Source organism: Macaca mulatta, chromosome 13 (genome assembly GCF_049350105.2).
Source record: "Macaca mulatta isolate MMU2019108-1 chromosome 13, T2T-MMU8v2.0, whole genome shotgun sequence".
In the NCBI taxonomy this organism is placed as follows: Eukaryota; Metazoa; Chordata; class Mammalia; order Primates; family Cercopithecidae; genus Macaca; species Macaca mulatta.
Window position 1 is genome coordinate 61,154,689 of NC_133418.1, and position 25,368 is coordinate 61,180,056.

The window sequence follows — 25,368 nt, forward strand, 5'->3', positions numbered from 1 at the left end:
TTAATGCACCTGAATGACTCTCCTTGTATCGTTTATTCATTTGGCTCTCAGCCAACATACTTTCCTGGTTTTCCTCTTTTATTACTGGTTCTCAGTCCTTCCGAGTTTTAAAATTTTTTTTAGTTGTGATCTCTTAACATTGGGGTGGCTGTATTCTCTGTCTATACTCAATCCCTCAGTGAGCTGATTCATGCGTTGCATCACTTCAAATGTTACTTTTATGTCAAAAACTCTCTAATTTATGTGTCTAGTCCTGAATTAGTAGATGTACATTGTTCTCAAGCCTAGGTTCTCCGAGTTTTTACTCTCAGCAGTTACGAAAAATTTCTCCCATTTTCCTCCTAAATGAATTATTCCACTAGCTGCTAACAGAAAGATTTTTCCATGTTTTTGTCCTTAAAACTCTCATGATTTTACCTAATGTAAATGACGAGTTAATGGGTGCAGCACACCAACATGTCAGGTATACATATGTAACAAACTTGCACGTTGTGCATATGTACCTTAGAACTTAAAGTATAATAAAACAAACAATCTCATGATTTTTGTCCTTGATTTACAGTGAATTTTACAAGGGAGAGTTTTTATAACCAGAATTCTCACTGCAGTCCTATTCCCATACTCCAACAAGGCCACAAACATGTAAGCCCCCGTATTCCCATCCAGTCCAGACATACAGAATTGAAGTCACCTGTATGGTAGCTCCTGGGCCTTGTTCTGTTTATAGCTAGTTGACCTTGTAAATCAGGTTAAGGAGCATATTAGCACTGATTATAAGTTACCTTTCTCAGGTAATATAATACACTGCAAGAGAAGATGTTTGGTCAGGTGGATATGTCAGCACATTTCCAATTATACTAATAAGATTGTCTCTGTTCTCTTCCTTTTGAACTGTCTTTGGTAATAGCTAATGTCAAGTAGCACAATATGTCATTGCACGTTCATTGTGAGTTTGAATCTCCAGGTGGTTTGTGAATGTGTTGCAGACTTTCATATTTTGTTAAGGCCACAAACAGAGCATTAAACTGTTGTGCTATATTTGGAGATATACTTAACATTTTTTTTTTTTGGCCCAGCCTCTCATTATTTAGTAAGGTAATATTTAATTCAAATTGTAGAAAATGTTTGAAATACTATTCTAACAACATCCAGCAAAGATATTAAAGGAGCATTAAGTTAAAATCCCTGAAATAGAATGTTGGCTCTTGATACCCAAGGCACTTTGGAACTCACAAGATCTTATGCTTTTTTATAGTATAAAATTATTTAACCTCAGCTAGGTGTGGTGGCTCACACTTGTAATCTCAGCACTTTGAGAGGCTAAGGCCAGAGGATTGCTTGAGTCCAAGAGTTTGAGACCAGCCTGGGCAATATACTGAGACCTTGTCTCTACAAAACATTTTTTAAAAATTAGCTGAGTGTAGTGTCATGCACCTGTAGTCCCAGCTCCTCAAGAGGCTGAGGTGGGAGGGTTGCTTGAGCCCAGGAAACAGAGGTTGCACTGGCACCACTTGTACCCCAGCCTGGGTGACAAGGTGAGATCCTGTCTCAAAAAAAAAAAAAAAAATTATGTAACCTCATATTAATTTTATCTCTAGCATATATAAAATTGTTATAGGTCTAGTTAAAACTCATTCATTTTAATGTTTTCTTTAATGAAGTTCTATTACACTTTTAAGCTATTTTGTAACAATTTTGTTATAATCTGGTTCCTTTTTGTTAAAAGTAACAATGTAATAGAGTACTATAATGTGAAGATGCCTTTACACTGCTGTAGGTCTCAGTAGTTACATTTTTAGAAATATGTGCTTTACCATAGGATCATGTAATTAATAAACAGCCATGTTAGATAATAAAGTGTGATTGAAAATAGGATTATTTATAAAGCAAGATTAAGACTTGTGAAATAAATCAGAGACCAAATTATTACAAATATTTTTTAAAGGAAAGATTGCAGAGCTAAATAGTTGACCTTAGCTGAAAAAAAAAAGTTGACTTTTTACCCTTTTTAAAATTTAAGTGTAATGTTAGGTATCTTGGAAATTATTTGGTTGGCTTAAATGACATGCAGGACATTTTTCAAAGTATTCTCAAGTAATTTCTAAAAGGAATATGTAATATTTAAAAAATAATTATTACATTCACTTCAGTGAATCTTAAACATAGTAATTCCAAATTTAGTTATGGCAAAAATAAAAGTGCTTGTAATTTAATGTAAAACTGTAGTCACAATGAGAACCACTTTATTACTATGTCTTATAATTTTATACATACACAATTTGTACACGTTTTAAACTATAACATTTGACTAGAATTTTCAGGAATGGTGAAATACAGGATATTTTAATAGAATAAAAGTTTTAATCATGATCATTATGTAGTCAAGTTGCTTCAAGTGGTCAAGTGGTAGAATTGAGTGGAATAATTTCCTAGGACCTCCTCTTTTAACTTTAGGTAAAACAAGATAAAACATCAGGATTCTGTTTGATAGTTACATGTTTCCAGAAGTATGAGCTACCTAACCTTGAGTTTTTTTCAAGTGGAAGGAGCAGAATTTATTGGTCTTAACTTTACTACCTAGCTGTGTGACCTTGAACAAGTTTCCTGGTCTCTATAAGCCTTCATTTATTAATAAAATAAGGCTAATAACACAGAGTGATCATTATATCTGGAAACATAATGTAGCAATTCCATTCCTTTACATACCCACTTAAATCAAGAGAGGTACAAGACATTCATAAGCGCTGTTTCTAAGAGCACAGCTCTAGAAATTACCCATATGGCCATCAATAGGAAAATGTAAAAATCTATTGAAAATGAATAGAACATAGCTACACACCAACATGGATGAGCATCAAAAATACAATGTTGATTGAAAAAAGCAAACCATATAAGAATATATACAGTATGATTTAATTTTTATAAAAATTAAAAATTAGCAACAAATACCATTCAGGATTTCATGCATATCTGGTAAAACCATAAATAAGAGCAGAGGAATGATTAATTCAGAATTCAGGATAGTGGTTGCTTGGGGAGGAGAGTAGGAGATGGGGTATTGGTGTCTTCAAAATATTAGTAATCTTCTTTGTAAGCTGTGTTAGTATGTGGATATTTATTCGTTCATTTATTTTGAGGTCGTCTCACTCTGTTTCCCAGGCTGGAGTGCAGTGGTATGATCATATCACTGCAGCCTTGAATTCCTGGGATCAAGTGATTCTGCTGCCTTGGCCACCCAAAGTGCTTGTATTATAGGCATGAGCCACTGCATATAGTCTGGTTTTATTTTTTCTTTTAATTTAAGATACACATATACCTCTGACCACTCTTTTTTCTTCTTCTTCTGCTTTGAGATGTGGTTTCGCTAGGTTGCTGAGGCTGGTCTGTAACACCTGGGCTTGAATGATCCTCCTGCCTCAGCCTCCCAGGTAGCTGGGACTACAGGCACTGACCACTCATATGTAATCTATTTTATATAAAACATGGTGACTTAGAACTTTATCTTTTATTATTGAACAGCAAATTTGAGAAAGAATAAAGTCAGTCATGAAACTGGTACCCTAAAATAACTATTTACATTTTTCAAAACAAATTTTTTTTTTTTTTTTGAGATGGAGTCTTGCTCTGTCGCCAGGCTGGAGTGCTGTGGTGCAATCTGGGCTCACTGCAAGCTCTGCCTCCCGGGTTCAAGCAATTCTGCCTCAGCCTCCCGAGTAGCTGGGACTACAGGCATGCGCCACCATGCCTAGCTAAATTTTGTATTTTTAATAGAGATGGGTTTTCACTATGTTGGTCAGATGATCTTGATCTCTTGACTTCGTGATCCACCTGCCTCGGCCTCGCAAAGTGCTGGGATTACAAGCATGAGCCACCAGGCCCTGCCAGGTTTTCAAAATTTCGAGGTTAAATTTAAATGTCATCTTGCTATTTGTCTTCCATTTGTTCTTTGTTCTCTCTTCTTTTCTTCCTTCTTTTTGATTAATTGAAATTTTTTACAATTCCATTTTATCTCTTTTGTTGGCTTATTGATAGTAACTGTTTATTTTAGTGACTGCTGTAGGGTTTATAGCATACATCCTTTTATCATAGTGTATTTTCAAGTAATATTATACCACTTCATGTATAAAAACCTTTCAATAATTTACTTCCATTTCTCCCTTTCTAACCGCTTTACTTTTACATGTTATGAGCCCCATACAACATCATTGTTATTTTTGCTTAGTCAGTTATTTTTTAGAGATTTAAATAATGAGAACAATATCTTAAATATTCGTCAATATAGTTACTATTTTCAGTCCTTTAATATATTTTTATAGATCTATATTTCTAATATAGTATGATTTTTCTTCTGTCTAATGTAGTTCCTTTTTAAAAGTATTTCTTGTGGTTAGGATTGGCTACTGAAAAATTCTGTCAGCTTTTGTATGGAAAAATGTTTGTTTGAAAGACATTTTCACCGGGTATAGAGTTCTAGGTTGACAGTTTTTTCTTTCAGTACTTTGAAGATCTTGATCCACTGTTTTTTTTTCATTTGCCTTGTTTCTGATGAAAAATCTGCTATCATCTTTATCTTTCTGTATTTGTACTTAAGTTTCTGTTTTTCTCTGGCTGTTTTAACATTTTTCTCTTTATTACTGGTTTTGAGTAATTTCATTATGATGTGCCTTGCAAGTGTAGTCTTTTTCGTGTTTCTTATGGTTGGGGTTTAGGGAGCTTCTTGGATCCATAGGTTTGTAGTTTTCAATGAATTTGGGGAAATTTTGACCTTGTTTCTTGAAATTTTTTTTCTATTTTTTCTGTCTGCCCTTTGATTCTTGCACTGTTTTGGGGATGACAGTTATATGTATTGTGAGCTGACTGAAGTTGTCACAGCTCATTGGTGCTCTGTTTATTTTTAAAATTCTCTTTTCTTTCCAGGTTTCATTTTGTAAAGTTTCTGTTGCTAGGTCTTCAAGGACACCAATTTTTTATTTGGCAATGTCTAATAATGCTGTTCATTCTATCCAATATATTTTTCATATATACTTTTCATTTCACATGTTGTTTTTATGTGTAGAAGTTGGATTTGGGTCTTTTAAAAAATATATTTCATGTCTACTACATTTGTTTAACATGTGGAATACGGTTATAATCATTGTTTTAATATTCTAGTCTCCAGATTATAAATGTCTGCCAGTCCTGGTTTGGTTTTAATTAATTTTTTTTCTATTATGGGCCATATTTTTTTTTGAGACGGAATCTCCCTCTGTCGCCCAGGCTGGAGTGCAGTGGCCGGATCTCAGCTCACTGCAAACTCCTCCTCCCGAGTTTACGCCATTCTCCTGCCTCAGCCTCCCGAGCAACTGGGACCACAGGCGCCTGCCACCTCGCCCGGCTAGTTTTTTGTATTTTTTAGTAGAGACGGGGTTTCACCGTGTTAGCCAGGATGATCTCGATCTCCTGACCTCGTGATCCGCCCATCTTGGCCTCCCAAAGTGCTGGGATTACAGGCTTGAGCCACCGCGCCCGGCTTTGGGCCGTATTTTTATACTTCTTTGGAAGTCTGGTAATTTTTTAAATTAAATGTCAGATTGCGAATCTTACATTTCTTTTTCTTTTTTTTAAGATATGGTTTTGCTCTGTTGCCCAAGCTAGAGTGCGTGGCCAGTGCAGCCTCAGCCTCCCAGGCCCAAGCAATCCTCCAGCCTCAGCTCCCAAATAGCTGGGACTGCAGGTGTGCACCACCATGCCTGGCTAATTTCTTGTAGTTTTTTGCAGATACAAGGTTTTGCCATGTTTCCGAGGCTGGTCTCGAACTCCAGGACTCAAATGATCCACCCATTTCAGCCTCCCAAAGTGCTGGGATTACAGGCCTGAGCCACCATGCCCAGCCTGAATGATTTTATCTTTCTATAAATAGCTTTGAGCTTTATTCTGTGATGCAGTTAAATATTTGAAATTAGTTTAATTTTTTCAAAACTTGCTTTTAAGATTTATTAAGTATTAGTCAGGATCTGAGTAGTGCTTAGCTACTAGGGCTAATAATTTCCCACTCCTGAGCCAAGACTTTTCTGTATACTCTACCCAATGACTGTGAATCACAAAGTTTTTCTGTCGGGCTGGTGAGAACAGGCACTATTCCCAGCCCGATATGAGTGCCAAGCACTGTTATCTGTAATCATTTCTGGTTGCTCTTTCTCCAGCCTCATGGTTTTATAATATGCATGTGCTGTCAGTACTCAGCTGAATTCTCAAGGGGATCCCTCTGAAAATCTCTGGAGTTCTCTCTGTATGATTCTCCCTCTCCAGGGAACTAACTACCTTGTCTTCTCCAGTTTTTCAGTTCTGTCTCCTCAACTCGAGTTGTTGCTGGGCTACTCCTGGTTTCCCCTTCCTTGCACTGTACATTCTCTCACACAAAGACATATGGAAATATGTCTTATGGAACTAAGCTCTAACACAGCTTTGTATGCCTACCACGTTGGTTTTTAGTTCCTACTTTTTGGTGAAGAGAAGTGCTCTCTCTTACAAACTCAGCTATTTTTTTTAGTCTTTTATTTTGAAATAATTTCAAATTTACTGAAGAGTTGTAAGAATAGTGAAAAGAACTTCTAAGGCCCCCTCAGCTAGATTTACCATTTTAAACATGTTGTCACATTTGCTTTATCACATGTTCCCACCACACTATCCCCTTGCCACACATTACTTTCAAATGATTTTTTCTGAATGATTCGAGAGTAAGTTGCAGACAATGTGTCCTTTTATATTCCTATATTCTTCAGTGAATATATTCCAAAGACAAGGGCATTCTTTTGCTTAACCACTATTACAGTTAGGAAACTTAACATTGATGTATACAATTATCTAATATACTCTCCTGTTGACCCGCTGCCAGTTGTCTCAGTAATGTCCCATGATGTTTTTCCCCTCATACAGGATTGTGCATTTAATTTAGATGTCATATCTCTTTAATCTCCTGTAATCTGGAACAGTTTAACGGCCCTCTTTGTCTTTCATGACATTAACATTTCTGAAGAGTATAGGCTAGTTTTTTGGAGACTGTCCCTCAATTTGTGTTTGTTTGATTTTTTTTGTGATTAAATTCAGGTTTGTATTTTTGGGAGTAAGATTACGTAGGTGATGTTGTGGCCTTATCAGGGCATTAAATCAGTATGTGTTATTATTTTTGATGTTGATTTTAATCATTTGGTTAAGGTATTCCACAGATTTCTTTACTATAGAATTACGGTTTCTTCCCCTTGTAATTAATAATCAGTGGGGACATACGTTGAGACTACATTAATATCCTGTTTCTCACCAAACTTTTACTCATAGTTTTAGCACTCATTGATGATTTTTGCCTGGATCAGTTATTACTATGGTTGTAAAATGATTTTCAAAGTCTGTCATTTTTTCACCACTTAGTAAATGGCATTCTATTGTAAGTTTGGGTTTTTCCTTCTCATCTGCCTTTGTTTGCTGCTCCTATAACAAATACCACAAACTGAGTGATTTATAAAGAATAGAAGTTTATTTGGCTCGTAGTTCTGGAGGCTGGGAAGTCCAAGAGTGTGGCATTGGCTTCTGGTGAGGGTCATCTCATGGCAGAAGGCATCACATGGCAAGCAAGTGTGAGAGACAGAGAGAGGGAGGGGGCTGAACATATTGGGAGCCCACTCCCACAGTAACTAACCCATCCTCATGATAACATTAACCAGTTTATGAGGACAGAGCCCTCATGGCCTAATCGCCTCTTAAAGTCCCCACCTTTTAATACTATTATAATAGCAATCAGATTTCAACTTGATATTTGGTGGAGACATCCAAACTAGCATTATCTATCTTGTCTGTCTATCTGTGTATCTACCTACCTACCTATCCAATCTATCTACTCTGTTTGGATTCATGACTTCTCATTTTATTTAGTGGATTGCATCAGTACTAAAGGCTTTGTTTTTCTTTAAGTGATTGTTGATGGTTTTTTTTTTTTTTTTTTTTGTGAGATGGAGTCTAGCTCTGTTGCCCAGGCTGGAGTGCAGTGGAGTGATCTTGACTCACCACAACCAATGCCTCCTGGGTTCAAGTGATTCTCCTTCCTCAGCCTCCTGAGTAGCTGGGTTTACAGATGTGTGCCACCACACCCACCTGTGTTTTGTACTTTTAGTAGAGATAGGGTTTCACCATGTTGGCCAGGCTGGTCTCGAACTCCTGACCTCCAGTCATCCACCCACCTTGGCCTCCCAAAGTGCTGGGATTACAGGCATGAACCACTGCGTCCAACCAGTTGATGACTTTTTTCTAATTTGGCATGACTTAATAACAAGAATGAGCTAAACATCAACACAGATGATCTTTGATTTAGCATCTTTTATTTAACACTTATTTACCAGCCTCCAGACTGTGTGAGGTGCCCATTCCTAGTCCACTCAGGTTTATGTGGGGCACAGTTGGAGAAGAATTATGTTTACAGCACACATGATCTTCTATTTAGCACTTTTAGTGAAAAGTGATATAAGATGCCCTTTCAATTATTTTCTGGAGAACATAAGGAACAGAGACCACCTCAGATGCTTTGTCATAGGATGCTATAGTGTAAGGATATGCATGATAATAAGAAGAGACAAATCTTGACCACTTAGGAAGACCTCAGGGGAACCCAGGGAAAGCCAAACTGTGAGATTCCAGTCCTATTCTCTCCTCTCCTAAATAGGAACAAATAGGGCCGTTATTTGAGCCTCATTAAGAATAAGTGAATCTCACGGAGAATAGAATCGATATGCCATTCTAGAATCTCCAAAAGTTATGGGTTCTGTGTTACCTGTCCTAGCTTCAGCAGTCCACAGATCTTAATTCTAGTGTTTTATCAATAACCTAACTTTTAAAATCTTTCTGCTTTTCTTCGTGCTCTTGTCTGGGTGTCCATAGTTCCTTGGAGAGACAGAGATGGATTGGCCTAGGAGTTCATTGCTGCTGTTGTTTTGGCAGAGCTTCCCCTCTTAAGTTTCTCATGTTTTACTTACCAACCTCCAGGCTATGTCAGGTGCCCATTCCCAGTCCACTCAGGTGTGGGCATGGTTGGAGAGGAATCATGATGTTTAGAACACATATTTCTTTTCATGGAATATCTTGTGGCTCCCCTTGTGGTAGGGTTGGTGGAAAGGCAGTTTTCATAAGTTGCTATTATAGATATTAATTGGCAATATGGATTTGCATCCTGTTCTTCATCCTAGAGACAGAGTCCTACTCAGAGCTCTACTCTGCCTGTAGGTAATATAAGCTAAGTGGTTTACTTTTTGAGTTATTTTTGGAATACTGATATGGTGAGATTTATTTAAATTTATTTTAAATAATAATGCTGAAAATTGGTATAAAACTGGGACAAGGATTTCCAGTAATTTGATACCTTGTATTATTCACTAAAATTATTGTGAAACCATAACTGTTAATTGAGTCTGCCTTATTAATTTGACTTGATTAAGAGTTATAAATATAACACAGTGTATTTTTTTAACTTTTCTGTTATTACCGCGTCATTTAGTATTTCCTTAAAAGAGTTATTCAGTATTTCTGTGAACATCTGTGTATATTATTTGCAGTTAACATTTTCCAGAAGCCAAAACTAGACTTCCCACAATGTATAATTTACCTTTGAAGATTTCCTGTGTTGGATATCACTTGTTCATGTGTTCTTGTTATTTAATATGAATGAAATATTAATAACTAATTATTTAAAGTGCAGTATTTAAGTTAATTCCATGTATAATTAAAAAATTTAAATACATTAACATTTCACAACATAATCTATGATTGGGATTAGGACTGTTTGTGTTTGCTGTTCAAATACTCAGTATAATATTTGATATTTGGATAAACTGCTATTTTTCATATCAAGTATATTTGTTTAAAATTTTAAAGGGGATAGACCAGGGAGCTTGGAAAATTTGTATTTGACATAAAATTATTGATTATTTTCAGATATTAAAAATGTAGAACAGTTTTTGGCAATCTCACAGGCTTACATGACTATTAGATTTTGCAGGTTTGCATCCTTTAAAGATATGTTACTTTTTCTGTCTACATAAAATATTTAATTTCTGGGTCATGCTTGAAATGGGATAAAGGAAGGGAAAAGTGAGATGAGATGCCTTTTCACTTCTTTTCTAGAGAACATAAAACTGCATTTCCGTTCAGCAGACTCTCCCAAACAATAAACTTTATTTAGAGGAAACACATCTTTAATTTAAGGTACAATACTTTCCATGTACATTGTGTGAATTGTTAGGGGTGTTGACAGTTAAAAAGCTGTCTTACTGAACCAATTATTTACAACAAGCCCAGGCCAGCCAGAACTACTTTGAGAAGGGGGATATAGACTTACTAATATATGGCAAGATTACTCTAGAGACATGAAGTCTGGGTTTTTGGCTTCAGGAAATATCACTTTGGAAATTACACTTTAGGTCGGATTAAATATAAAAAGTTGAAATATGCATCTAAAATGAATTAAGTTACCATATTGACTAGAACTTCTTGATTGCAAAGGGATTTTTAAAAAGCATTTTTGTTACTGTTATTTGAAATTACATTCAGAATGTTTGAAACTGCATTGTGGAACTACTTTATAGTGAAGACTTCAAAAGAACATGGTCTTTTCTGGCTAGGAAAATCTGATTGTATTATTAAGTTACCTGTGAGAAACCTATTAATGATGGATATTTAGATATGATTTATGATATAATTAGAAGTATATGTTTGGTCTCTTCCCCTGGTTCCTGGCACACAACAACCCAAACCCTTGGAATCTCTAAAGTGATAACGTGTTTTTTGTATGCTAATGAGATGACTGGTAGCTGGAGGCTCCTGGATAGCCTCAGGATAGGGGGGCTGGTTGCTAGAGGAACCAACTTTGTGATTAGAGGGTTGGCTCTTTCAGCTGAACCCCACATCCTATAGAAGCTGAAGATTGGATAGATTCCCCTTTGACTATTGATCTAATCAGTCATGCCTACTTAAAGAAACCTCCATAAAAATCCAAAAGGACAGGGTTCAGAGAGCTTCTGGAAAGTTGAACAGCTGGAGGTGCCTGCAGAGTGGCATGCCCAAAGAGGACATGGCACTCTCTGCCCCTTCCCACATGTCTTATGCATCTCTTCCATCTGGCTGTTCATCTGTATCCTTTGTAGTAACTTTTATGATAAATGGATAAGTATAAGTAAAGTGTTTCTCTGAGTTCTGGGAGCCACTCTAGCAAATTAATTGAACCCAAAAAGGGGTTCGTGGGAACCCTGATATATAGCCAGTTGGTCAGAAGCACAGGTCACAACATGGGTTTGTGATTGGCATCAGAAGTGGGGGGTGGGGGGACAATCTTGTGGGACTCAGTCCTTACCTGTGGGATCTGATGCTATCTCCAGGTAGATAATGTCAGAATTGATTTAAATTATAGGACGACGCATTTGGTATCTATTAGAGAATTGCTTGTAGTGTGCAGAGAAACGCATATACATCTGGTATGAGAAATGTGTTGAGTGGTGTGTGAGGGTAGAAAAACACTTTGGTTTGTCCTGTCTCTATACTGTATCTAATTGAAAAGATAAAATTACTTAACTGTGTGCCTGTAAAAAGGAAATAAACTCTTGATGCCAAATTATGAATTGTGCTCTCATTGTATTAAAATACATATACAACTGGATGAAGAGTTAAAATGCCAGAGTTAGTCTAGGATTCATGTTATTTACTGGATTCCTATTCTAAATAATATAAATTGTCTCCCATTTAAATATTGGCACAGTTATTTTCTGTATTGTCTATCATATACATACACGCACACATGTGTTTGTATATACTGAATGCTGTATATTTTATATGTGTAAGTCTCTATATTGTATAGTAAATATTTTTAGTTGTATGCAGTATATATACTGTATCGTAAATAAGATATATTTAGTAGTATACAGTATATATACTGTATAGTAAATATCTTTAGTAGTATACTACATATAGTATAGTAAATAAGATATCTTTAGTTATACAGTATATATACTGTATATACAATGTATATAATATATACAATATATACCATATATACTGTGTATGCATATATGTACATACTATATATGTGTATATAATATATACAATATATACCATATATACTGTGTATGTATATATGTACATACTATATATGTGTATATAATATATATGTTTTATATGTAGACATACTATCTATAGTAGAGAACAATACATTTCTAGAGTATTTCTATTATGTAATATAGAGAAATAATCATTGTATTGATCCCAAGTCTGTTTAGTTATAGCAGTTGTCCCCTAGGCAGCCCTCCTTTGCCATGTTTTTCAAGGTTGCATTACAGAATTATTGATGACGGATATGTAGGTTTATCTTTCTATTTTAACCTTCTACCAAGCAGACCATTTTTAAAGGATAAAGTTAAAAAGTGAATATGATCATGATTCTCAAAACAATATAAAATGATAATTTGTCAAAGATTATATTTAACTAAATAATGATATTATTGCCAGTTGAAGTACCACATATTGAATGCAAAACTGGCAAAACTGATGAATATCCACTGAGCAATAATCAGTACCATTCTACAGGACATAATTTGCATTTCTATGGATGGGAATTATTTGTATTATTATCAGTTTTCTACAACTTTTCTCTCTACAGAGTTGTAGCATGGCCTAGTCAATGACAGTCAAATGGACAAGCTAGCCAAAACACTCACTGAAGTTCAGTCTTTTACATTTTTTTTCTTATTGTTCAATACTGTTACGCCTGGTACTTCATATTAGCTTGATTTTAGTAGCTTCAGTAGAATAATTGATTCATGTCTACCCATGTTTTAAATTTATTCATGTCTACCCAAGATGGAAATTCTGTGAGGGGTAGGCACCTTAAATGCATGAATCTATAAATGAATAAAATGATGTTCTTGATATAAAAGCAGAAATTGATTGGTTAAAACCTGTGTCCTGATTCAGAAAGGAGAAGAAAATAGGGTTTTTCTAAATCTTATTTCAGTTGTAATGAGGGAGCCAGTTATATAAAGGAATCCAGCAATGAATCATTTTTTTTTTTTTTTCTGAGACAGGTCTTGCTCTGTTGCTCAGGCCAAAGTTCAGTGGCATGATCATGGCTCACTGCAGCCTCCACTTCCTGGGCACAGGTGATCCTGGCCTCAGTCTCTTGAGTAGCTAGGAGTAAAGGCACATGCCACCAGCCAGTTGAAATTTTTTTTTTTTTTTTGTACAGAAGGGGTCTTGCTATTTTGCCCTGGCTGGTCTCAGACTCTTGGTCCCAGTCAGTCCACCTGCCTTGGCCTCCAAAAGTGCTGGGATTTTAGGTGTGAGCCACCATGCCTGGCCGATGAATACTTTTGAAGAGCAGAAATCCTCTTCTAACTAAAGTTGTCCTGCCTTATGTGTTTAAAAAATGAGAGCTTTGTATATCAGATCTTAAGTTGGGCATACCTTTTTTTTTTTTTATTTTTGAGACGGAGTGTTCGCCCAGGCTGGAGTGCAGTGGGGTGCATCTCGGCTCACTGCAAGCTCCGCCTCCTGGGTTCACGCCATTCTCCTGCCTCAGCCTCCTGAGTAGCTGGCACTACAGGTGCCCGCCACCACGCCTGGCTAATTTTTTTTGTATTTTTAGTAGAGACAGGGTTTCACCATGTTAGCCAGGATGGTCTCTATCTCCTGACCTCGTGATCCACTAAGTTGGGCGTAACTTTTAACTCCAAAATAATTAGAAGCACTGAAGCAAGGAAAAAGCAAGCATGACAAGTTATTTTTACAAATTTCTCATATTGTATGATTTTGACCTCTTTACTCTCTTGCTAGTGATTTATGCTGTCCAAGTTTTTTTTGTTTTTTTTTAAATTGAGACAGAGTCTCACTCTGTCGCCCAGCTGGAGTACAGTGGTGCAATCTCGGCTCACTGCAACCTCCACCTCCCAGGTTCAAGTGATTCTCCTGCCTCGGCCTCCCAAGTAGCTGGGATTACAGGTGCCCGCCACTATGCCTGGCTAATTTTTCTATTTTTAGTAGAGATGGGGTTTCGCCTTGTTGGCCAGGCTGGTCTCAAGCTCCTGATTTCAGGTGATCTGCCCACCTCGGCCTCCCAAAGTGCTGGGATTATAGGCCTGAGCCACCATGCCCAGCCTACTGTCCAATTTATAATTAACAATAACATATTAGAAATAACTTACAGCTGGATACCCTTTTTATTTGGGGCAAATACTACACATGATAAAGTAGGTTCTAACTATCTCCTCCTGGCAGTTAGACTGAGCCAATCAGATAGTAGTCCTGCCCAGGGCACTTACTCTTAGGGAAACTATTGGTGTTAGATTAGTTAGATTAGATGAAGTAGCTGTGGAATAGTTGAGAGTCTAGCAGTATGGGGGTAGGGAGTGAAGAAAAGTGTTCAGTGGGTGTTGTGGGAAGTCAGGGACCCGGAATGGAGGGACCGGCTGAAGCCATGGCAGAAGTACATAAATTGTGAAGATTATATGGACATTTATTAGTTCCCCAAATTAATACTTTTATAATTTCTTACGCCTATCTTTACTGCAGTCTCTGAACATAAATTGTGAAGGTTTCATGGACACTTATCACTTCCCCAGTGAATATCCTTGTGATTTCCTATGCCTGTCTTTACTTTAATCCCTTAATCCTGTCATCTTCTTTGTAAACTGAGAAGGATGTGTCACCTCAGGACCCTGTGATGATTGTGTTAACTGTACAAAGTATTTGTAGAGCATGTGTGTTTGAACAATATGAAATCTGGGCATCTTGAAAAAGGAACAGGATAACAGCAATGTTCAGGGAACAAGAGAGATAAGACTTCTGGCCGCAGGTGAGCCAAATGGAACAGAGTCATATTTCTCTTGTTTCAAAGGCAAATAGGAGAAATATCGCTGAATTATTTTTCTTAGCAAGGAACATCCCTGAGAAAGAGAATGCGCCCTGAGGGTGGGTCTATAGACGGCCCCCTTAAGGCGGCAGCCTTTTACGGTCGAAGCCGAAGGGATGAAATAAGCCCCAGTCTCCTGTAGCGCTCCCAGGCTTATTAGGATGAGGAAATTCCCGCCTAATAAATTTTGGTCAGACAGGTTGTCTGCTCTCAAACCCTGTTTCCTGATAAGATGTTATCAATGACAATGTGTGCCCAAAACGTCATTAGCAATTTTAATTTCGCCCCATCCGGTGGTCCTGTGATCTTGCCCTGCCTCCACTTGCTTTGTGATATTTTATTACCTTGTGAAGTATGTGATCTCTGTGACCCACACCCTATTCGTGCACTCCCTCCCCTTTTGAAAATCGCTAATAAAAACTTGCTGGTTTTATTGCTCGGCGAGCATCACGGAACCTGCTGATGTGTGATGTCTCTCCTGGGCACCCAGCTTTAAAATTTCTCTCTCTTGTCCTCTTTTCCTTTATTTCTCAAACCAGCCGAGTTGCTTAGGAAATAGAAAAGAGGCCACGATAAATATCGGGGGTGGGGTTTTCCCCCCGATAAGTGGGTTAAGGGATATGGGGCTGGAATACACGATATAGGATTTTGCCATTCCTTGCGTCCTTTGGTTTCCTTTGCAGCCTGATTGTCTACACGTCCACTGCTTCTGTGATTTGCCTGATTTCTTTGCAATAATTTTCTTTTCTGTTAAAGTTTACTGGAGTTAAAATTTACTGGAGTTGGTTTCTGTTGTTTATCAAACAAAGCTAGAAGAAGAAACAACCAAGTACATGATTATGTGTCTGGGTAGGTGATCATTATCAAGTTTACATGGGAGAGAGTAAAATGTTTTATTTTATATGTGGAAAAAATAGAAACAATGGTGAAATAGGTTGCTGAATTATAACTCAATAGACTACATGAATTAATTTATAGTATGATGCCAATAACTATGAATGTATCATGTTGAAGCATTGTAGTTCATCTTTCATCCGATGGTCACATGTCCAAGAATAATGTTTGAATATTTAAAACTTTTCTGGCATCTTAAAATATGAGCCACTTCTAGTAATGGTGGAGTAGGTCATATTGAACTAGTCCTTTTGCAGAAAACCATGATAAATTCTGGACAAAATACATAAAACCCACAACTCTCTGAAGGCACTGGAGAGTGACCATAGCAGGCATAAACTGAAATATACTTTCCATATACTTGGAAAGAGGGAGTATCACTGAATAAACAAAAATGAGGTTTTGTCGCCAGCAGACCTTCATTACAAGAAATGCTAAAGGAAATTCTTCAGGCTGAAAGGAAATGATACCAGATGGAAATTTGGATCTGAGGAGTGGAGAACTCCAGAAATGGTAAGTATATAGGTAAATATATTTATTTCTCTCAATTAAAAAAATGACTAAGGTTAAAAATTATAACATTGTTCTGTGAAGTTTGTGGCATATGTAAATATAGTACACTGATTTATTTTACACATGAGGAAAGTGACACATGGTAATGTTAAATAATTTACCCAGACCGGGCGCAGTGGCTCACACCTGTAATCCCAGCACTTTGGGAGGCCGAGGTAGGCGAATCACGAGGTCAGGAAATTGAGACCATCCTGGCTAACATGGTGAAACCCCGTCTCTACTGACAAAATACAAAAAATTAGCTGGGTGTGGTGGCACGCGCCTATAGGCCCAGCTATTCAGGAGGCTGAGGCTGGAGAATTGCTAACCAGAGGTTGCAGTGAGCCGAGATCGCGCCACTGAACTCCATCCTGGGTGACAGGGCGAGACTCTGTCTCAAAAAAATAAAATAAAATAAAATTTTACCCAGAGTTTCATTGTTATGCCCAGACCGTTTATTCCCCGAAGAAGACCACCAGAGTCCAGAGTCAAAGCTAAGCAGCAAGGATCTTTATTACAGGTTCGAACCTGGAGCTCTCACTTGCTCGTGAAACGAGACGGGCAGGAGAGCTCCCCTACTGAGCTCCGAACAATGTTATATAGTCTAAGGAAAGTAGGCATAGAATCATTATACAAATTAGAGGTATGATTGGCTGGAGTTTGAACAAAGCGATTTGGCAAACTATGATTGGTTCCCGCCATTTCTGATATTTCAGTACAACCCTTGAGGCAGAAGAGCAGTTTTACACAAAGGCAGTTAATTATATTGCATCAGGTTGCACGACCAGTTTATGGCTATCTTGCTTAAACACACCTTGTGACCTGGCTATCTTACTTAAACATTCCTTGTGACCTGGCCTCAGAAAGAGAAACATGTACTTACAGAACTTACGAAACCTCTGGTACGTGCAAAGATTAGAGAGCAGAACAAGGGTGTAGCGGGTGGGGGGCGGGTACACATCTATCTTTGTGTCCTTTCATTTCTCCCTTCTCATAAGTAACTGGATGTCCAATCTTGGATTTCCAGAGTCTTATAATATAGCCTCACTTTCTGGGTGCAGGAGAGGCTGGTGATGGCTACGGAGGACCATTAGTTGGATGGTATCAAACCTTTCTCTGACAAATTGTAAAATTTTATTTACCACACAGGGGCCTATAGTGAATAGAAGTAGTAAAGACATTAGGGGGCCTAAAAGGGGTGCCAGAAGGGAAAACTGAAGAGCTCCACCAATTGTTAGCGGCTGTAGTGAATTGTTGCTTTTTCATTTCTAAGCTTAGTTCGTGTAGGCGTTGGACTCTTTCCTCAACTAACCCTGACTCATTTATATAGAAACAGCATTCTTCTTTGAGGAACATACAGGTACCTCCTTTCTCAGCCGTGAGTAAGTCTAAGGCTCTGCGGTTTTGAAGGGTGACCTGTGCTAGGGAGGTGAGCTGCCGCTGAAGGGAGGCTAGGGAATAGGCGGAGTCTTCCATAGCAACAGAGAATTGTTGTAACAGCTTGTCGTTTTCTATCATGGAGTGTTGTAGGGCCCCTCCTGCTAACCCCGCTGTGACGACAGAGGTGGTTAAGGATATTCCGGCAATTAGTGGTAGAAAAACTGCTCGTCTATGTCGCGCAGTTTTAGTTGGGGCGGTCCCTGCCCAGCCTATGAACTCTGCCGGGGTTAGCAGTGTCAGTCGGGGAACTAGGGTAACAGGGATACACAACTGTCCGTCAGAGATGCTTTTGGACAGAGTTTTTAACAGAGTCATATTACACCAGAAGAACACACCAGGGGGAGCATATATGGGACTATTAGGGTATGTAGCCGATTGGTTGCAGAGGCTGTTGCTAAATGCCGAATAACAATAGGGGTATTTCTCTTGGTATGGGTCACGGTACAGGGCTACATCGGGTATCGTGACTATCGATGAGTTAAAACCTGTATAGTTTGTGGGAGGGGAGGATAGAGGAACAGCCGTTAATGGTGGTCTTCCTAGGGTTGCACACATAAAGCAAGAGGACAGGTCGCCTAAACCAGTGAGGTTGGCGAATGCTAGCCCTTCCCGTAATAGAGTTAGCCAGGAGAAGGGCTGCAAGTCTTGTGATAACTTGGTTTCTTGCCTGTGGATTTGTGTGTGGATTAAGGGTTGAATCTGGACTAGACTTCTCCACAGATATAAATGGCTACTGGGCCAGGTACTAGTTGATGAGTAATATACTCCCCCATGTTGTGGGGTTGTCCACCGAGAGTCCCATGGGTCTCTAATTATCCAAGTGTAAGTGACGGGAGACTCAGTTTTGTAAAAATACCACCCTTGTCGTTCTCTCCAGTATCGGACAGAGTGCGTCTTACAGTAGCTATATGGGCAACCTGCACTCTGGTGCCACCAATAATTTTTACAATTATATTCAGTTTGATCATATTCAAAACAGATCATGGGTGTTGCTGGTTGGGCAATCTGGAACCTAGTGAAATTGAGGTAAACTATAGTATTACACCCTGAGGGGGGGCAGTCTGCGCTAGCTAGCAGTTTACCCGCTTGGGGGGTTTCCCCGGGGTGAGTTTTGTTTTCATAGAGCCAGAACCTCCAGACATAGGGATTAGATGGCGCAGCAGTGAGGAGAGTCAGATGCATAAGGCATAAAAGCATAGGTAAGCTAGACATGGTTACGGCTATGGGGATGACGGCGCAGGGTTAGCTTTAAGGGATTGTTCTTAGCTTTGTCTACAGTCCATGTAACCGGTGCTCCAGACGGCTCGAGAAGGTCGGATGTTGGGTCCACTGGTTTGACGTGTGTGTAGTGGATCCACGAAGCGATGCCTTCTACTTTGAGAGCGGTGGGAGTAGTCAGGAGTACTTGCAGTGGTCCTTTCCACCTGGGTTGAAGAGTTTCTTGCCGGTGGCGCTTGACTAGGACCCAGTCTCCCGGCTGGAACGGATGAGGCGTCGGCGGAGGTCCTGCCTCGTACAGTTCTCGTAGTCTGGGCCAAATTTCCTGGTGAATTTTCTGTAAGGCTTGTAAGGAGAACAGGAGCTCAGAGACATTTTCAGTTTCAGGTTTGAGTAAGTCATCTTTTAGACTGGGGACCAGGGGTGGGGGTCTGCCATACATGATTTCATATGGTGTGAGGCCTAGTCTGTAAGGGGTATTTCGGGCCCGGAACAGAGCGTAGGGGAGAAGTACTACCCAATTAGCGCCAGTCTCCATGGTCAATTTAGTTAAGGTCTCCTTCAGAGTCCGATTCATCCTTTCTACCTGTCCTGAGCTTTGGGGCCTATAAGCACAATGTAATTTCCAATTTGCCCCCAGAATGGAAGCCAAATCCTGACTTACCTTAGCAACGAAGGCTGGTCCATTGTCTGACCCTATTTGGACGGGAAAGCCATACCTGGGGAGGATTTCTTCCAAAATTTTCTTTGCTACAACCTGAGCAGTTTCTCTCTTAGTTGGGAACGCTTCTGTCCATCCTGAAAAAGTATCTACAAAGACAAGTAAGTACTGATACCCATATTTTCCAGGCTTTATCTCAGTAAAGTCTATTTCCCAATAGATACCAGGCCTAGTTCCTCTACACCTAATTCCTGTGGTGGTCTGGGTTTGGGGGCAAGCGTTGTTTAGTTGGCAGGCTTTGCAATTTGTTGTGACATCGCTGGCCAGTTCAGCTATGCGCCTGATTCTAAACTTGGCGTGCCTGATTAAGTCCATCATTCGCCGGGCACCCAGGTGGGTTGTCCGGTGGATGTGTTCCAACACCTGCCGTCCTAATTTTTCTGGTAGGATGGTTTGGTCATTTATATCAGTCCACCACCCATTTTTAACCTGTTTTAGGGGAAGCGTGTTCATCCATTCGCGATCCTGTTCGGTATAGTCGGGAAAACATGGCAAATTTCGCGGGCCAGGATCAGGGAGCTGGAGCGCGAGGAGCTGACTGGGAGCTTTTGCTATGCTCCTTGCGGTTTGGTCGGCTAAGAAGTTGCCTCGAGCAATTGGCGTAGTTGGTTTCTGATGCCCAGGGCAATGTACGATAGCCAATTTCTTTGGTTTCCACAAAGCAGTTAATAGAGCTAGGATCTCTTGCTTGTTTTTTATTTCTTTGCCTTCGGCTGTTAATAGTCCCCTTTCTCTGTAGATGGCCCCATGTATGTGCGCAGTAGCGAAAGCATAGCGGCTATCCGTGTATACTGTTAGTTTTTTCTCTGCCCCTAGGGTGAGGGCCTGTGTAAGGGCTATCAGTTCGGCTCTTTGGGCCGATGTCCCTGGAGGCAAGGGTTCCGCCCAGATTACCTCAGTCTCTGACGTTACAGCCGCTCCTGCATACCGCTGGCCTTGGTGGACATAGCTGCTGCCATCAGTGAACCAGGTGAGTTCTGTGTCGGGGAGCGGACGATCTTGCAGGTCCTCCCGCACCCCATGCACCTGAGCCAGTATCTCAGTGCACTCATGGGACGGGGCGTCCAAGTCTGGATTTGGCAGCAGTGAAGCAGGGTTTAAAGAGGTTGGGGGCAGAAAAGTTATTCTGAGGGGGTTTAACAGCAGTCCTTGATAGTGGGTGAGCCGGGCGTTACTCATCCATCGGTCCGGCGGCTGCCGGAGGACGCCTTCAATGGCATGCGGGGTTATAACGCGCAACTCTTGCCCCATGATAAGTTTATCAGCGTCTCGGACCATTAGGGCGGTCGCCGCGATTATCCGGAGGCAGGGTGGCCAGCCAGCAGCCACTGAATCTAATTTTTTTGACAAATAGGCAACTGGCCTCTGCCAGGGGCCTAGGTACTGTGTTAACACGGCTTTTGCAACACCCTTACTTTCATCCACGTATAAGTGGAAGGGCTTGGAGACATCAGGGAGCCCCAGCGCGGGGGCTGATAACAAGGCAGTTTTGATTTGCTGAAAGGCCAGCTCAGCCTCTTCCGTCCAATTGAAGGGCTGCCGTTCCTTTGTTGCCTGGTATAGGGGCTTGGCTAACTCAGCAAATCCGGGTATCCATAACCTACAGAACCCTGCCGACCCCAGGAATTCTCTCACTTGCCGTGTTGACTGGGGTCTAGGGATGCGTAGGACTGTTTCCTTTCGGGCTTTGGTTAGCCAGCGTTGCCCCCCTTTTAATAGGTACCCCAGATAAGTTACCTCCGACTTGCAGATCTGAGCCTTTGTTGCTGAGGCTCGGTAGCCTAGCTCCCCCAGAGTCTTCAGGAGGTCCTCAGTCCCTCGAACACAAGTTTCCGGGGACCTGGCCGCTATTAAGAGATCATCAACATATTGCAAAAGAGTTATTTCAGGGTGTTGCCGCCGGTACTCACCCAGATCTTCATGAAGGGCTTCATCGAACAGGGTTGGCGAGTTCTTGAACCCTTGTGGCAGTCTGGTCCATGTTAGCTGACCGTTGATGCCCCTCTCAGGATCCGTCCATTGAAATGCAAAGAGTTCTTGACTTTTGGGAGCCAGAGGAAGGCTGAAGAAAGCGTCTTTTAGATCAAGAACGGTATACCACTGTTTTTTGGGATGTAAGGCACTCAGAAGGGTGTATGGATTGGGCACAGTGGGATGTATGTCCATGACCCTTTTATTAACTTCTCTTAAATCCTGTACTGGCCTGTAGTCCGTACTGTTGGGTTTACGAACAGGTAACAGTGGAGTATTCCAGGATGAGTGGCAAGCCCGTAGGACTCCCTGGTCTAGGAGTCGGCGGATATGGGGCGTAATTCCTTCTCTTGCCTCCAGGGGCATAGGATATTGCTGAACCCGAACGGGGTCCGTCCCTGGCTTAACTTCCACAAATATGGCAGGTCGATGTTTAGCTAGCCCCAAGCCCCCAGTTTCTGCCCACGCTTCAGGGAAACGCTGGAGCCAAGAGTCAATTCCCTGATCGGGGGGCTTTTGCTCTTGATGGAGTCGGTACTCATCTTCTAAGGTGACAGTCAGGATAGATATTGGCCTGTTTTGGGAATCAGTTATCTTGGGCCCTTCTGGCTCAAAGTGGATTTGGGCCCCCATCTTTGTCAGCAAGTCCCTCCCTAGTAGAGGGCAGGGGCTCTCTGGGATGACTAGGAAGGAATGGGAGACTTTTCCCGTTCCTAAGTCTACAGTCCTCTGGGTTGTCCAGGGGTATTTTTTGATGCCTGTGGCCCCGTGCACCCAGGATGTTTTCTTAGACATTTTTCCAATTGGTTTGGTTAGGACTGAGCGTTCCGCCCCAGTATCGACCAAGAAGCGAACTGGGGACCCCTCCACTTGCAAAGTTACCCTGGGTTCGGGGAGGGGGTCCGAACCCCGTCCTCCCTAGTCAGAGTCCTGGGTAACGAGTACGGAGGTAGGGTTAGCTGGTCTCCGTTTCTTTGGGCAGTCTTTAATCCAGTGGCCACGTTCCTTGCAATAAGCACACTGATCTTTTTCTAATCCTTGCCTAGGGCCTTGCTTTTTCTGCTTTCTGTTTTGGCCATTTCCTGCCTGGGGGAAAGCTGCTACTAAGACTTTGGTCATTTCTTTGGTTGCCTTGAACTGTTTTTCTTCTGGAGTATCCCTATTATTATAAACTCGCTGGGCCATCTGAAGGAGGTCCTGAATCTGCTTTCCCTCTAAACCTTCTAATTTCTGGAGTTTTCTTTTAATATCTGGTGTTGCCTGGTTTACAAAGGACATTACTACCGCTGCCTGATTTTCCGGTGCTTCCGGGTCCATAGGGGTAAACTGTCTGAAGGCTTCCATTAATCTCTCTAAATACACAGCGGGGCTTTCTGTCTTACCTTGTAACACAGAATATACTTTAGCCAAATTGGTGGGCTTGCGAGCTGCAGCCCGGAGACCCGCCATTAGAGTCTGGCGATAAATGAGCAGTCGTCCCCTACCTTCTGCCGTGTTGTAGTCCCATCTGGGCCGGGTCAAAGGGAAAGCCGCATTAATGAGGTCAGGATTTGCAGTTGGCTGGCCGTCATCTCCTGGAACCAGTTTTCTGGCCTCAACTTGGATTCTTTCCCGCTCCTCCGTTGTGAACAGGATTCGGAGGAGCTGTTGACAGTCATCCCAGGTCGGCTGGTGAGTAAACATGACACTGTCTAACAACGAGGTTAGATCTTTGGGATTATCTGAGAACCGAGCATTTTGGGACTTCCAATTGTATAAATCACTGGTGGAAAAAGGCCAATACATGAGACGGGAGAGCCCGGTATCATCGAGCGATCCTATTTCTCTGAGAGGCAGGGCTACAGTGGAGTCAGGGAGTCGGGAAGCTTGGTCCCGCTGTACGCGGCCTCGTGTTCGGCCGGCCGGCCCCCCCAGGTTACTTTCACTCTCGGCTGCTTCCGCTTCTCGGTTTCCCTCTACGGAAGCACCACCCTGGGGGACTGGGTCCTGCGGGATAAGGTGCTGATATGGTGGGGGAAATGTGGGTTCTAACGTTAGGGGGTCCTGGCTGTCCGGCAGCACAGGGGCCGAGGGAGCAGAGGGAGTCTTTTGTCTTGTAGGTCGCGTTACTAGGACTTTGCAGGGCTCAAGGATGAATGGAGTTATCCAGGGTGGTGGGTTTTCCACAAGATCCTGCCACACTAGAATATAAGGAATTTGATCAGGATGTCCTGACTGCCCTGGCAGGAAAATCTTAGTTTTTACCTTAGTAATAATAGAGAGACAGAAAGTTCCTTCAGAGGGCCACCCTACGCCGAAAGAGGGCCACTCCGAACGGCAGAAAGTAACTAGCTTTCCCTTCTTTAGTTCTACGCTTAAGTTACGCCCCCGAGCCTTCACATCCTTAAAATTGGTAACAAGGAGTGAGAGCGGCGTGCTCTGGTTGTTGCCCATCTTTGGACTGCTCCTACAAAGAGAAGGGGGGACCAAAATGAGTGTGAAGCAGAGGGGAGTATCCGACAGGTCCGGTCCTGGAGAGGGAAGAAAAGGTTTTATGTTTCGTTTTGGGCTTACACTTAACACTTAACAATAACGGACAGACAGTAATAACGATGAGCATTCGCGAGCGTGTGTCGGACTTCCGACCTGAGTCAGACGGGGCAACCAAGGATGGAGGCCCCCAGATGGGCACTGGGGAACGTCTCCCACCAGTCCCGAGTGGCTGTCTTCTAGCGCGTCCGCCAAGACCGTGCCACTTACAGAACAGACCAATACAGATTACAGATTATGGATTTCGCAAAATTTCAGGGAGACAGACAGAGACAAAGACAGAGACAGTGACAAAGCCGGCTTACCTACAGATTAAGATCCGTTGACTTGGGGGTCTGGTGGGCTTGGGGGAAATCCCGGACGAGCCCCCATTTGTTATGCCCAGACCGTTTATTCCCCGAAGAAGACCACCAGAGTCCAGAGTCAAAGCTAAGCAGCAAGGATCTTTATTACAGGTTCGAACCTGGAGCTCTCACTTGCTCGTGAAACGAGACGGGCAGGAGAGCTCCCCTACTGAGCTCCGAACAATGTTATATAGTCTAAGGAAAGTAGGCATAGAATCATTATACAAATTAGAGGTATGATTGGCTGGAGTTTGAACAAAGCGATTTGGCAAACTATGATTGGTTCCCGCCATTTCTGATATTTCAGTACAACCCTTGAGGCAGAAGAGCAGTTTTACACAAAGGCAGTTAATTATATTGCATCAGGTTGCACGACCAGTTTATGGCTATCTTGCTTAAACACACCTTGTGACCTGGCTATCTTACTTAAACATTCCTTGTGACCTGGCCTCAGAAAGAGAAACATGTACTTACAGAACTTACGAAACCTCTGGTACGTGCAAAGATTAGAGAGCAGAACAAGGGTGTAGCGGGTGGGGGGCGGGTACACATCTATCTTTGTGTCCTTTCATCATAAAGTGTAAGTGGCAGAGCAAGGATTTGAACACAGCGTGTCTAAGTTATACCACCTCAGAAAATGAAAACTGAATTAAACTTCATGACTAGCATATTGCAAATAAAATACAATATGTGAATAAACTAAATTAAAGTATTTGTCAAAAATATGAAATATGAGAAACCTTTAATTCCCATTTCTAGTGGGATTGGCATTCTGTTTTTCCCAC

The 25,368-nt window shown here is 41.2% G+C and overlaps 1 protein-coding gene and 1 long non-coding RNA gene across 3 annotated transcripts in view; one reads left to right on the forward strand and one right to left on the reverse strand.

Moving 5' to 3' along the window:
• Positions 1 to 25,368, forward strand: part of WDPCP (WD repeat containing planar cell polarity effector) — a 491,911-nt gene that overhangs the window by 949 nt on the left and 465,594 nt on the right. The window lies entirely within an intron of this gene.
• LOC144333764 (uncharacterized) lies at positions 16,849 to 25,113 on the reverse strand. The gene is made up of 2 exons (XR_013402764.1): positions 24,545 to 25,113; positions 16,849 to 19,363 (listed from the first exon to the last, which is right to left on the reverse strand). It is a non-coding gene; the product is annotated as an uncharacterized LOC144333764 (long non-coding RNA).